Source organism: Trachemys scripta, chromosome 4 (assembly GCF_013100865.1).
Source record: "Trachemys scripta elegans isolate TJP31775 chromosome 4, CAS_Tse_1.0, whole genome shotgun sequence".
NCBI lineage: Eukaryota > Metazoa > Chordata > Testudines > Emydidae > Trachemys > Trachemys scripta.
Window position 1 is genome coordinate 112,316,593 of NC_048301.1, and position 14,752 is coordinate 112,331,344.

Consider the following 14,752-nt stretch of genomic DNA (forward strand, 5'->3'; position numbering starts at 1 on the left):
CCCCCCCCCCCGAATCTCCGCCCCATCCAACCCCCCAGCCCCCTTATCGTGCCACTCAGACCAGCATGTCTGGCTCTGCGCAGCGCCAGACACACTGCTGCATACATGCTGCCGTGCTTCCCCGCGGAGCCACAGCCACCCCCCCCCCAGCACCTGCCTTCCAGATTTGAACACCTCAAAATTCAGGAGTGCTCAAGCTCAGTTTGGGCAGCTGTTACTTCATTTCTCCCAAATCAAATATACTGATCCACTGTAACTTGCTGTAGAAAAAGTAGGATAAAATTGAGCAAGAAATGCTTCCCAGTGGTTATTCGGACTGGAATTGCTATTTTCAACAGTCATTGCCTTTTTGTTTGTTTGTTTGTTTAAAAGGAAGACAGTGATATTGCATTGGGAAATTCCCCATAGAAAGAAAGAGTGGAACAAAAGAATAATAAAGGCACCTCAACTTTTCCTCATTTATGTAGGACAGTCTTATAATATGCATCCAGATATCCTCCAATCACACAAGCTGAAAATTGTTCCACTTTACTGCAGTTCTGTAACCATATGGGAACCAATCCTGTCTGTGTTCAGTGCACATGTAAAATTCATGCTGAATGACCTGCCGTGGGAGCGAGTTACCAGTGACCCAGGGCTGCGGCAGAAGGAGGGTGCAGGTGAGGGATGGGGGGAGAGAGCCCAGGGCTGGGGCGGCAGGAGGTGTGTGTGTGGGGGAATGAGGGAGCCCAGAGCTGGGGCGGCAGGGGGTGTGGGTGGGTGGGGAGAGCCCAAGGCTGGGGCAGCAGGGGGGTGCGGCAAGGAGCCCAGGGCTGAGATGGGGGGCAGCCAAAATTTTTTTTGCTTGGGGCGGCAAAAAACCTAGAGCCGTCCCTGATAGTGTGTCACGGCAGGGCTCAAATCAGCTTTGATAAATTTTGCAGCTAGATCCAGAATTTAATCAAATTCTCCCAGCCCTAAAAAGGAGCATGTGGATTAGGTCCCGTCTTCCCAGGGTTATCTCACACAGTCCTGGCCTGCCCCAGTTTGTCTTTAGCCAGCTCTCATTACTACAGGCTTCTTCTATTTAGCCGGTGGAGAATGTGTCTTCTTTATTTACCCATCAGTCTAGTTACCGATCCTAAAGGAGTCCCTCTGCGTCACTTCTACACCTTGTCTTATACTCTTGTACTGCGCTGTTTACAGAAAAAATATCCATTATCCACATGGCTCACCTCAACCCTCCAGAATTTCACCCAGCTGCCAGTACTGAGCAGTGTGCACGTCCACATGTCACATAAGCTCCTAGAAAGATGCATTTGGGAACATTAAACAGGATGGAAGTATTCCTGACTGATTAATATTCTCATGGGTGTTTGTTTATTCTCTTCTTCCAGTCTGGAAGAGACAAAGCCATCATCTTGACTGTGTTACAGGGCTCGCAAGAGCAGGAGGGGTCATTTTAAAGCAGAAGACAGCTGAACATCAAACCATTTAAGAGTTACAAGCTCTAGGCCAGGGGTAAATGGGTCTTGGTGTAACTGGGTCTCAGTGAAGCAAAGCCATTTTCCAGCAGCTGAGCATCCAGCCCTGTGTTTTAAATAGTGCAGGGCTCTGTCGCATCTCCTGCTGCAGTGTGTATATTAACTGAAGCACGGAAACCAAGAGAAACCACATTATGCATGAAGCACCAGTGAATATACTGGACCAGTTCCTCAGCTGGTGTATATCAGAATAGCTCTATTGAAATCAACGGGAGTTAGGTACCTAAATACCTTTGAGGATCTGGGCCTCAGTGCCCACTGGGCTCTGGAGGGGATGGGGGTAAGTGTGTGACCAAAGGGGATTATTCATAGTTGGAGGATGATTTTGCAGCACATTTATCAACCTTTCCAGTAGCACATGGCATGACTTTAAAGCAGTGATCCCCAAACTTTTGAGGGTCATGCCCCCCTCACCCCTGTCCACGTCCCCCTCCCCGGGAGCTGGGGCTGGAAACGGGGCCACAGCTTGGGGGAGGGGAAGATACAGGCATGGGCAAGGGGGCTGAGGCTGGGTCTGGGGTTGGCAGCTGGGCCTGCGGACAGCTGTGGCTCTGCTCCCGGCCTTTCCCCCAGCCTCAGCCGTAGGCCGGGAATAGAGCTGCGGCCAGCAGCCGTGGAAGGCACGGGGCCAGGAGCGGAGCCACACCGAGGCTGGGGACTGGGCCAGGTGCAGGGCTGGGAGCTGGGAGCGTGGCTGAGGGAGGGACCAGAGTAGAGCTGGGGGTGGGGAAGGGCTAAATATGCTCCTTCCCCGCTGCGCCCCCCCCAGACGTTCCTCCATGCCCCCCGGGGGGGGCATGTCCCCACTTTGGGGACCTCTGCTTTAAAGACATCTCATGAACATTTGACTGTTCAGTGTGCGCCAGATCTCTAAAAGGTAGAAGCCCATTTTGCCTGGGCAGCTGCATTTGCTAGCACAAGTACCACAAGTGCACACGTGCATTGGGCACCAGCCAGTGCCAACAGCCAGATGGGCATCTTGCAGGCCAAATGCATGTGTGTTTACCCCATCTGCAACCAGTTATGATATTTGCACATGCCAGTCTCTGCCCTCTGGCTTTGAAAATTCAGCCCTGAATCTACAACCTGCTCCTAGCCAAAGCTCAGCTACAGCAAATCTCTGAATTCATAGCTGGCTAATTGCACGTAGGGCAGGGATCCCACTCCCCGCTCTGCAAATATTCCTCTGAGATTGGAAGTGAAGGAATGAAGTGCTGTAAGAGTCTCTTATGTTGCCAGGGGATGCTGTATTAACTGTTCACATGCCATTGTCAGGTACTTTTATATTACCGAGGGATTGCTTCTCCTTGTTCCAGTACCGAAGATGGGATTTGCAGGGCTGTGAACTGCACTTCCAGAGTCCCCTCCGCAGGTTTACGGAACTCCACAGCCCTGTGCCAGCTAGAGGGAGAGGCGGCCATCTTCCCCGCTTCCCCTGGATCCTTCCCCATGAGGTAAGGTGGGTGGTGGGTGTTAATGTCTTCGGTGAATGTAGAGCTGGTGAAAAGTGCTTGGCTGACAGGTACAGAGCATGGCAGGGCCAGTTGCCCCACATACTGCCCCACCAGCATGCCTCAGCCAGACTTTCAGGCAACCCTTCGAGGGTTGGAAAAGCCAAATCCAGCCGTTCGCTTCTCTGCTCAGATCGGGGTGGGGAGGTGGGTTTGTGATGCTAGCCAGGAACAGCCTTTGCCTTCCTTGCAGAGGATGGGGGGAGAGATAGCCACATCAGAGCTATTTTTTGGGCAGCAAGCCTGAAGTATTGTCCCAAACTGATGCGTCAGTAGAAGAGGTTTTGGAACAAACTGATAAATTAAACAGTCACCAGGACCAGATGGTATTCACCCAAGAGTTCTGAAGGAACTCAGATATGAAATTGCAGAACTACTAACTGTGGTATGTAACTTAAATCGGCCTCTGTACCAGATGTTTGGAGGATAGCTAATGTAACACCAATTTTTAAAAAAGGGTCCAAAGGAGATCTTGACAATTACAGGCCAGTAAGCCTAACTTTAGTATCAGGCAAATTGACTGAAACTATACTACAGAACAGAATTATCAGACAAATACATGAACATGATATGTTGAGGGAAGAGTCAATGTGGCTTTTGTAAAGGGAAATCATGCCTCACCAATCTGTTAGAATTCTCTGAGGGAGTTAAAAAGCACATGGATAAGGGTGATCCAGTTGATATAGTGTATCTGGATTTTCAGAAAGCCTTCGAAAAGATCCCTCACCAAAGGCTCTTAAGGAAACTAAGTAGCCATATGATAAGAGGGAAGGTCCTCTTATGGATCAGTAACTGGTTGAAAGATAGGAAACAAAGGAAAGGAATAAATGAAGAGAGGTGAGCAGCATGGTCCCCCCAGGATCTGTGCTGTTCAACATATTAATTAATGATCTGGAAAAGGGGGTCAATGGTGAAGTGGCAAAGTTTGCAGATGCAAAATTTTTCAAGATAGTGAAGTTCAAAGCAGACTTTGAGGAGTTACAGAGGGATCTCATACAACTGGGTTGCCAGGCAACAACATAGCAAATGAAATTCAACACTGAAAAGTGCAAAGTAATGAACATTGGAAAAAATAATCCCAACGGCGAACCGCAGCTACTGGGAGCTGCGGGTGACCGTGCTGCCTGTGGATGGTCAATGTAAATGCTATCTCGTGGCCCGCCAGTGGATTACCCTAATGGGCCGCAGGTTGCCCACCACTGCTGTAGATAGTTCTCTGAAAACTTCCACTCAATGCATAGCAGCAGTAGGCAAAAAGACAAACAGTATGGCAGGAACTATTAGAAAGGAGTAGAAAATAAGACAAAAATATTATGATGCCACTATATAAATCCATGGTGCCCAAAGCCCACACCTTGAATACTGTGTCCAGAGCTGGTTGCCCCACCTCAAAAGGAAATAGTGGAACTAAAAAAAGGTTCAGTGAAGGGCAACAAAGATAATCAAGGGTATGGAACCACTCCCTCAGTCTTTCCTGTTGAAGCCATTCCACTTTGGATAAATAATGTAAATAGTCATTGGAGCAGAGAACTGGATTGTGCATCTCCCACATTGCAGGTCAGTGCTCTGATCAGCAGGCTACAGAGGCCTTCTCATGCTTGCTCTCTCTCTCTCTGTGGTCCAATCAGTCTGTCACTCAGTGAAACAACTTCGACAGAAGTGGTCAAGAGAGGCTATATCACAATATCCCATAGCTCAGAGGTTAGAGCACTTGCTTGAGAGGCGGGAGATTTCTGCTCAAATTCCTTCTCCCCCTCAGGCAGAGGGGGGACTTGAACTGGGGGTCTCTCACATCCCAAGTGAGTACCCTAACTGCTGGGCTAAAAGTTACAAGGGAGATCCCCCACTGCACCTGTCTGGCTTCTTGCAAAAACAGGCCCCTATCTCCAAGTGAGGGTTTGCAGCTGAGAATCCCAAGCAGAGGGAGGTGCCTCCTGGCAGTCAGGACTTGGGTACCTATCTCTGTGAGAGGGACAGGGCTTAGCACTCTTTCCATTGGTTATCTTAGGCGCACCCTAGCATACTGGCTTTTATCAATTTCATTCTATCGATCCTGTCAGTGCATAGGGAGCCTGGATGCCTAACCCCCTTTGTGAATCCCAGTGATTTTCCAGGAGCTTAAAAGTTTGGCATGGTGACGCTGAGCATCCCCACACCTCAGTGTCTTTGAGTCTAGCCCCTGCTCTCTCCATTCCTCAGTTCCTCACCAGTTAAATGGAAGTGATAATACTCCCTTTCTCCCACCGTCTGTCTTCCCTATTTAAATGGTAAGCCCTTCTCCTACTAGGTGTATGTACAGAGCCAAGCACAACGGGGCTCTGATCTTAGCTGGGGCCTGGAGGTGCTATTGTAATACAAACAGCAGTGCACAGCATTCTACTACAGCAGTGGTTCCCAAACTGGGGTTTGTGAACCCCTGGGGGTTCACAAAATGTTACAAGGGGTTCTCAGGAAAAAAATCCCTAATGGCGGACAGAACTGTCCATAAGGACCCCGGGCACCACGGGCCAGCAGCCCGGAGCCTTGGGGACATCCAAGAGCTAAGCAGTTCAAAGCAAGCATATCTATCACGCTGAGGAGATTTAAACTTCAAGTCTCCTTTTATGAAATAGAAAGGGAGGTGGATATTTTTTTGCTGTTTTTAAAATTAAATAGGCTGCTACTGTTGTTTTTAAATTATTATGAAGAACAAGTTTAAGCTTTGTTGTAACGTGCATTGTTTACCTGGACTGCTCAAGACCTGAATGCTTGTGTAGGAGGAACTCTTTGAGTTGGCTTCTTAAATACCTTCATGCTGTTTCACATCTGATACTCCTTGATGAAACATAGGAGCTAGAGGCGCCAGTATGGGGGGTGATGAGGGTCACATGACACCCCCACATCAGCACGCCTCCCTGTGGGTCCCAGCCCTTTTTTTCCGGTGGCCTCCCTGGGCCCCCTACTTTTCTGGCAGTGCCCCCCCCAGTCCCTGTGGTGCATGGGGGCTTTGCTCCCTCACCCCTTTTTTCTACTGGCACCTCTGATAGGAGCCTTGTCTTATAACAGGCTTAATCAAAAGTGATACAAGCTACAGAAGTGAGATCTTGGAAGAGTGTTGTCATTTTCATAACATAATAAAAATACTGTAATGATAAATAATAATTAATAGTGTGTAATAAGCATGTCATAAAAACAAGTTTTATATGTCCAAGATCAATACTTTTGTAATTTATGCTGAGGTAAGGGAGAAAATCCATGGAAATGTTCATTTTTAGGAGGGGGTTCACGAGACTTGACATTTTAGTGAAAGGGGTTCTCAGGGTTGTTAAAGTTTGGGAACTACTGTACTACAGTGATATCAAGCAATATGCCCCCTCCCTCCTTCCCCCAAGCCACCTTCTTCTGGTGCTTCAGGAACTGCTCCCCACTCTCAGAATGGCAAATCCTATATCCACTGAGACACCAAACAGCAGCACAGTGACTACAAGGCAACAGAGATCACTATTGCACCATTCACTTAAAGGATCTCATGGACAACTGACAATATGATCAGACAATGTGGCTCACATGAAACACTGCCACTCTACTCCCACAGAGTGACAGCCACTCTACTTCCACAGAGTGACAGCTAGCTGCAGCCACAAGGGGCATTGTAGTGATTAGCTGTTCCAAGGCAGGCCCATTGTCATTTGCATATTTGTCCAAAAGCATGCTGGGTACTGTTGGCTGTTCAGATTCACTGTGTTTCTTGTACTGACTTTTTATTTTAGCTACTCTGGAAGGGTTCAGCACTTGGACTACGTTTAATGTCACTCGTATTTGAAGTAAGGTTTAAGTCAAGGTCCCTAGTAACTATCTTAACCAGGAGTAGCTGAAGCAGACAGCTTCTCTGGAAATTGGTGTGAGGGACTCTCAGGCAGGGATTAATGCCAATTGTGTTTCACTTCCTCTTGGTACAACTGTGTGGCAGGATTAAAGAGCGAGGTGGGGTGATTTGCATGTAACAGGAGTTCCGACAGTCTGGGCCAGATCCTCCACTGATTTCAGTCATCCTGCCTCTGCTAAAGTTAGTGGAACTACACAGACTTACAGCAACTGGGGAGCTGGCCCTAGGCTTCCCCCCACCCCCTCCCCTTCTGTCATCTTCAAATCAGGAGTTGGTACCTTTCTGGAAGATGGGCTTTAGCCAAATAAGTGATTGGGCTCAGTACAGGAGGGGCAGGGTGAAATTCTCTGGCATGTGTTACACAGAAGGTCAGACTAGATGGACTGATAGTCCTTTCTGGCCTTAGAATCTGTGAGAAATACAGATGCAACAAAAAATGTACCTTGGTAGGATATCGTTGACTATTGCTCTAACCCTGGGTGACATCTTAGCATTCTCATCTCCACACCACAGACTCCCAGCTGTTTTCCAAATGTCCAAGACCAAAATTAACCATTTCCAGTTCAGAACCACCGGCTCTCTCCAATCCAGTGTCAGAGCACTCGCTCCCACAGTAAACACCCTGAAATGCTCCTAACGCCGGACAAATCTAAAGGGCTTACTAACTGCCTCCAGCTCCCAGACAGGTAATTCCTTCCAGCCCCCAGACAAGGGTTTCCAGATCCTCAGTGTTAAAGGAGTGTGAGACACCCAAAACACCAGTGCTCAAGCCGGGGGTGGCTCAGGAGGTTGTCAACAGCCAGTTTGGACCCTTGCACTGCTAGGGCATTGGCAATGGCTGCAAGTCAGTATTGACCAATAGCCATTCCGGGACCCACATGAAGCAAGTTCATGATCTCAGGCCAGGCCTTCAGGGGTATTGCCCTCGCATCTAGGAGCCCCGTCATGGACCAGGACCCCACCGTGCTAGGTGCTGTAGAAACAGAACAAAAAGATGGTCCCTGCCCCAAAGAGGTTACAACCCCCACTACCATGATTGGCTCTAATTAGCAGCCTTAGCTCAGATGCCAAGAATCAGCAAGGCTCTAGAGACTGAACCAGTCACCCAGGGAAGTGATGGCAGGCAAAGGATAAAGTGAGGGAGGACTGGAGGCAGCACAGCTCCCCCTCCGCTCTCTGGCTTCAGTCCCCAGCACTCCCCCATTGCTTCCCCCCCCCACTTATTTAGGTGTGGCAGTGAGTGGCTCCCTCTCCTGCTCCAACCTCCTTTAGCACAGCTGGGACACAAAGACAGGGCACCGCGGGGAGATGCTTGCCCTGCTGTCTCCCACGTTTTGCCTGTTCTGGGAATCAGCAGACATCCTCCTTCAGAGCTGGCCTCTTTCACCAGCAGAATAATAATTTAATGTTGTTATATGATAAGGCTACTCTAAAGCAATAATGCAAAGAGACTCCCTAGGTAACTGATAGCAGACGATGCTAAATAAAGAAAAAAATTACAAAAAATGATTCTCCCCTAAATAGATATTGCCTCTAATATGGATGAAGTCTAAATAATGGCCATTTAATAGCCCTGGGCTCAAAGCACTTCCTGGTGGCTAATGACTGTCTGGAAGTCAGGACAGCTTGAAATGAAATGAAGTACCGCTCAGCCCATCACATATTACTTCCCCAGGAAATGTCTTGCACTGAGACCAGTAGTTCTAATGCAGTTATGTGCTAGGGGCCTGATGCTGTAAAGTGCTAAGCATTCCAGGCAAAGTGCTGGGCTCCCAACCCCCAATGAGGGTTGAGGGCTCTTACTTAGGCCCAGATTTTTAAAAGGTATTTAGGCATTTCTCCATTCAGCGTTGCAAGGCGTAAGGTCCAGATCCTCAGGCCTAAGAGACTTAGATGGCAAAGTCCAATTTTTCAAAAGCAGAGCAAAGCCTAAATACCTTTAAATATCTGGGCCAGCAGCTTGCAGGATCAGGCCCTAATATCATAGGAAGAAAATGGGCATAGCTGAGTATTTTTAAAGTAGCACTGAACTGAGTGCTCAGCTGATTTTAATCCTCTCTCTAGGGAACTCAAACAACAAAACAAAAACATCACATCCCTTTTCATTTGTCAAAAAAACCTAGTTTCTTTTCCTTTCATTTACAATGAAGCTGAAATTAACATAGCCAATCTGTTGTGGAGCCAACATATGCCACAGCCATCTCACCTCAAAACAGCTTGGTTTGTACCTGATCCTGTTAACGTCTGCTGTTCCCAGAACTGTCCTATTAGTTCACTGCTGCTGAAGAGGCAGCAGAGAAAGATGGGTTTTTGTAGGACCCATCGCAAAAGCAGCTCACACCATCTCAGCAGTGAGACATGGGTCTGCAATGAGAAAAGAAACCATAGTGAGTCTGGAGAACTCAGTACACTCAAATAATATTAAAGTAGGTCAAATCTCCTTTTCAAAAGGAAGGGCCAAATTTTGCACATATTTTAAGCCACTGAAGTCAGTGGAGTTGTAGAGAATTTTCCCTAACGGGAAATGGAAACATCATTGAACTATGTATATATATCTCCTCAATATATGTTTCACTCTATATGCATCCAAAGAAGTGGGCTGTAGTCCACGAAAGCTTATGCTCTAATAAATTTGTTAGTCTCTAAGGTGCCACAAGTACTCCTGTTCTTTTTGCGGATACAGACTAACACTGCTGCTACTCTGAAACCTATCATTGAACTAGATTTTACATGTTTTTTCTCTCATGTAGACAGCTTTCCCCAGGGTTCAATGAAGAGGATGATGAGGAGTTTGGACACAGTAATAGGGGGAAAAATCACTTTCCAGGAATGGACAAGTCAAATTGTTGTTTGATTTATTACAGCTAATCATGCAGATGCTTTCAAATATTCCCTCTTGTACATTCCCCTGTGTTCCTCTAGGCTCTCCAGCTGCTGCTGGTCCCAGACTGTGTTCTCTCCCAGTGAGGATAACAACTCCAGTGTCCAGTTTGAGCTGGTGATGACTTATACCCTGGGTGCTCGCTCTGATACAGGATCGACAAACACGTCTCCGCAGACTCCGCTTCTGCCTCCTCTCAGGTAACTTCCTTCCATTTAGTACACTGCATGTCAGCTACAAGTGGTAATAAGAATAGCAGAGTCCAACTAACTAATGCTGTACTCAGCTGTGGCCTGTGACAGAGATGGCCGTTTCCTGCCATATCCTTGGAAACAACGTATGGAATTAAGTTTAGGTCTCTTTGGGGTCCATTGTACTAAATGCAAAGATTATGTATTATTATGGGCCAGGATTGCATGTAAACTCTCTAGGCAGGAGATGGGCTATAAGGCCTGGATGTTCAAAGGACTGTATTGAACAGTGTGCCAGGCACGAATGGACTTTTGGGATAATGTGTGTGAAATAGATTTTCTAAGAAATATCTAGGGGGAGGTTAATGCAATCCCCCACCTTCCGTCATGCAAAAATTCAGTCTTTTGAAGCTATGCCCTGAGGTGTGGGCCTTTGCTGATCCCCTGTTACATCAAGCCAAGATCAGAGGCCCAAGCTATATAAAGGAAAATCATGGATAATTCAGTCTGTTCTGAATCTGAAACAGTTATGAACTTGTGCCATAGCAAAAAACTCAGCTGTGGGTATTGAAGGACTGATATGTACCTAAGCCCAAGGCTGGAGTTGGGGTGATCTCTGATAAGCTTTTTGGCATCCATATTATTGTTTTTAGTATGTTTTCTCTGTATGCTTTCACATTAAGAATAAATGTGCTTGCTTAGAAAGAGCTGTGTGGTTATTCAGAACTACTGGCAACTACACTATTCATAGCCTTTGAAGAGAAACCAAAGCACACAAACTGGTCTACTTAGGCAGTCTGGCTTGCTGGGGATACCTGTGTAGGCAGGGAACTGTGTAGCCTGGAAAACCCCCAGTCAAGAGGGGAGAGGCAGGTCTCTGCCCAAGAGAGGTGATGGCTGAGGAGCAGGGAGCCTAGAGTGGGTGCTTTTGATACACCATGGAGGGGGAATTCAGGTGCAGTTGCCCTGAACCATGACATACCCCTTTCAAATGTTTCTTCCTATAACACTAACACAACAGGGTTAGAAATTCTGATCTCAGCACAGGACACTGGCAGCAGCATTAATCATGATAAGCTGCCAATACTCCACAAAGCTCTCACATTTGTGTAGTAGCATTAGGGTGTGTATCCTCTGTAGGCTGAAGCACTAGTGGCAAGATCTCACACATGTGCACACACATGGTAGATACGTCAGCACTGGAGGCTAGGGAGCAGTATTTAGCCAGTAGAGGGAAACATGACACACCTGATCAAATCTGATATTTCACCCCACAGAAGGCATCAGTGCCCATAGGGAGGCAGTGTGGCGTAATGGATAGAGCACTGGACTGGGACTCAGGAGACATGGGTTCTATTTCCAGCTCTGTCACTAGCCTGCTGGATGACCTTGAGCAAGTCACTTCACCTCCCTGTACCTCAGTTTTCCCAATTGTACAATGAGAAGAATGATACTGACGGTTGTGAAGTGCTTGAAGATCTACCGATGAAGAGTGCTATATAAGACCTATATACAGTTATTATAGGAGGCAGACAGGCTGGCACATAAACAGAACTTTGATAGCTCATATTTGTATACTACTTTCCATTTCAAAGGATCCCAAAGAGCTTTACTAAGTTTTTCTATAAACTATACATAGAGGTATCATTCCATTCACCACTGAAATGCAGCCACTTCTGGGAGTGGAAGTGGCAAGTATTTAACAGTGCACATCAACGTCACACATTCAAACACACGTAACTACAGCTAGTCAGATAATAGGGACCATTTTTGAAAAAGGCTCATTGAAAGTGTTCACTTTCAAAAAACCAAAACCCCAACACAAGCAGCCATGCAAGAACGAAAGGGCTCAATGGAGAACTAAATACAAAATCAGCTAGAGAGAGTTCTTCAAAACCATGGTGTTTGTTTTCACAGAGTTCCCCAAAACTGTGCTACATTGTATAATCTGAGTGTCTCAGACCAAGATGGGGATGTAGTGAGATGCCGATATGGGCGTCGAGAGGAGCTTGCCTGTGCTTTCTGCAAGAAGTACCCTTTTCTGCATTTGGATGAGGCAAGTATGTAGGTCTTATGCCCTCACACCCAGCAGCAGAAGCAAGCAATAGTGGGACCAGATATGTCATATACTTATGGGAGAATTTGCAGTGGTCAGTAGTGAGATGTCATTTCAGCCTGACACAAATGAAACCTTGTTTAAGCCAGTAGTAAAAGCCCACAGTAGTTAGTAATGGGCAAGCAGCAAAAAGCACAGAGGTTTGTCTCAGCTTAGACAATATCAATGGTCAACTCCAACTCCTCTTACTAACAGACAAGCCGTCCACCTTGAAAGGAGTCAAGAATGTGCAGGGTGAGCAGGATTTACCCGAAGTTTGAATCCTCATTGTAACAAGTTCCCTTACCGTCTTTCATTGCTGCCTCAGTTTCCCTCTGCCAGCACCTTGGGTTGTCTTATAGGCTGCTATCTTCAGTGCACTTGGAGCAGGCAGCTAAGTCACAAAGTCCACCCTATCTGAGGTGGGGCAAGAAATCCACCAAAAAGCAATTTTCCACCCAGCCTCTTGCTGTTTCCAAGGCCTTCACAGTCCTGTTGACTCAGGACCAGAGGAAAAGGGCGTCTTCCCACCAATACAGGAAGCCCCAGCCTGGGCCACTACCTACAGGCATCCACTCAGGCCTCAATCCCACACTGCACTATACTGCCCACTTCTCTTCCTCCAGCCACCTGTTCCCTGGGTCCTTCTGAAGTCAGCCTAGAAGAGCCTCCTAACCATTTCCCAAGCTTCCTGCAGTGCTGCTAACTCTCACAGTATTTGGGGGATTTTTGGAAGCCCCAGCCCCTGGAATCATGTAATTAGGGGAGACTCTCAGTTTTCTTCTTTTTTTTTTTAAAGGATAAGTTTTTAGCCTTCGTAGTTGTGCAGAAGCACTCGGCAGTGGGAAGGAAGCATCCTGCAGTTTCATGAGCCAGAAGGCAAATTAACAGCACCCCAGATTTATCACTTTTAAACCAATTTCAGGCTTTTTGAATGTTTGGGGTTAGCAATGCTGCCTGGACACTATGGCAAGCCCCACCACTGATCCTACTTTACCCCTACACATACTGAGAGTGAAAAGAAGACATCCGCTTTTATAGCAGGCCCTGCCGCTAGCCTGCAGTCACATGATCCCAGTCCATGAGCCTGCCCAATCAATTTGCTCCCTTTGAACAGTGGCGTCACCTGGGGACTCCATCCCAAGTCCCACGATTCATGAGAAAACCAAACACTGGTGGAGCTCCCTCCCTTAAAAGGCCAGCTCCTGCTGTCATACTCAACCAAAACATTATCATTAGTGCATTAGGTACAGTAGCACTGAAAGGCCTCAGCCTCTGTCAGGGCCTCATGCTGCTGGGTTCTGTACACACAGAGTGAGAGACAGCCCCTGCTCCAAAGTGTGTGATCTAAATAGACAAGCCAGGCAAAGGAAGCCTTGTCATCATTCCCATTTTCCCCCTGGGGAGCTGAGGTGCCAAGAGATTAAGAGTCAGGTTTTTAGAGGTATTTAGGTGCCTAATGGTGCTGATAGGTGGGATTTTCACAATGCTCAGCAGTGGTGTGCCATGACATTTCAGGAAAGCATGCAATGCTACATTCGCATGCCCTAGCAGGGGCACTGGAACCATTTGTATAGTGGGGGTGCTGAGAGCCATTGAACCAAACTGTAAACCCTGTATATGATGGAAACCACTTCAAGCCACGTGGTGCGGCAGCACCCCCCGCAACCCTAGTTCCAGCACCTACATGCCCTAGGGGGGTCCAAAATGGCACTCTCCATGCACTATGACCTCACATGAATGGTGCATGGGAGGTCATGCTGGGCAGAGGAGACCATTTTGTTCTACTGTGCACTTTGGGGGGCCAGACAGAATTGGCCTGAGGGCTGCCAGTTGGACTCCGTTTTTGGGAAATGTAGGGTATGCAATGCATGCCTTGCACACACAGACGGCACACAACCGCTGCCTAGGCACTTGAAATCACTGTTGAAAACCCCACTAGGCATCCATCTACAACTTTAGGTGACTAAGTACTTTTGACAAATCTGGCTCTAAGAGACTCGTCCTAGGTCACTCTGGGAGTCCGGTGACAGAACCAGAAATTGAACCCCAATTTCATGGGTCCCACCACAGAGCCTTAACCACACCAGGAATCATACTCAGCTCTCCTGGGTCCTTCCTTAACTTTGTTTAAATCTCAAAAGAGGCTTGGTTTGAGATTTGAGAGCAGTTTTCTCTCTGAACCTGTTCACTCCTTTTTTTATTATTATATGGAGATATACCTATCTCATAGAACTGGAAGGGACCCTGAAAGGTCATTGAGTCCAGCCCCCTGCCTTCACTAGCAGGACCAAGTACTTCACTAGCAGGACCAAGTACTTTTAACAGCAATAGGCAGTGTTCCTGTTGGAACACACCAAGCTCTTGTTGGTCTTCTCCAACTCTCAGCTGGATGAGTCCACGTTCTGAACAGAGACAACATCTCAGCAGGGCCGGCTCCAGGCACCAGGCAACCAAGCAGGTGCTTGGGGCGGCCCCTGGTAAGGGGCGGGGGGCAGCGCGGTGCGGCGCTCGGCGGGGGAGGAGGGGAGTTCCGGTGCGGCGCTTGGCGGGGGGTGTTCGGCGGCGCGGCGCTCAGCGGGGGGTGTTTGACAATGCTCCGCGCGGGGGGCGAGGGCTGTTCGGCGGCGCGGCGCTCGGTGTTCGGCGGCGCTCAGTGCAGGGGGGTTCAGGAGCACGGTGGGGG

The 14,752-nt window shown here is 47.8% G+C and overlaps 1 protein-coding gene across 1 annotated transcript in view; it reads left to right on the forward strand.

Annotated features, from left to right (window-relative positions):
• LOC117877386 overlaps positions 1–14,752 on the forward strand; it is a 25,980-nt gene that overhangs the window by 1,676 nt on the left and 9,552 nt on the right. The window contains exons 2-3 of the mRNA XM_034770474.1: positions 2,799–2,977; positions 9,822–9,980. The gene's annotated coding sequence lies outside the window, so the exon portion shown is untranslated. The remainder of the gene's footprint in view (positions 1–2,798; positions 2,978–9,821; positions 9,981–14,752) is intronic.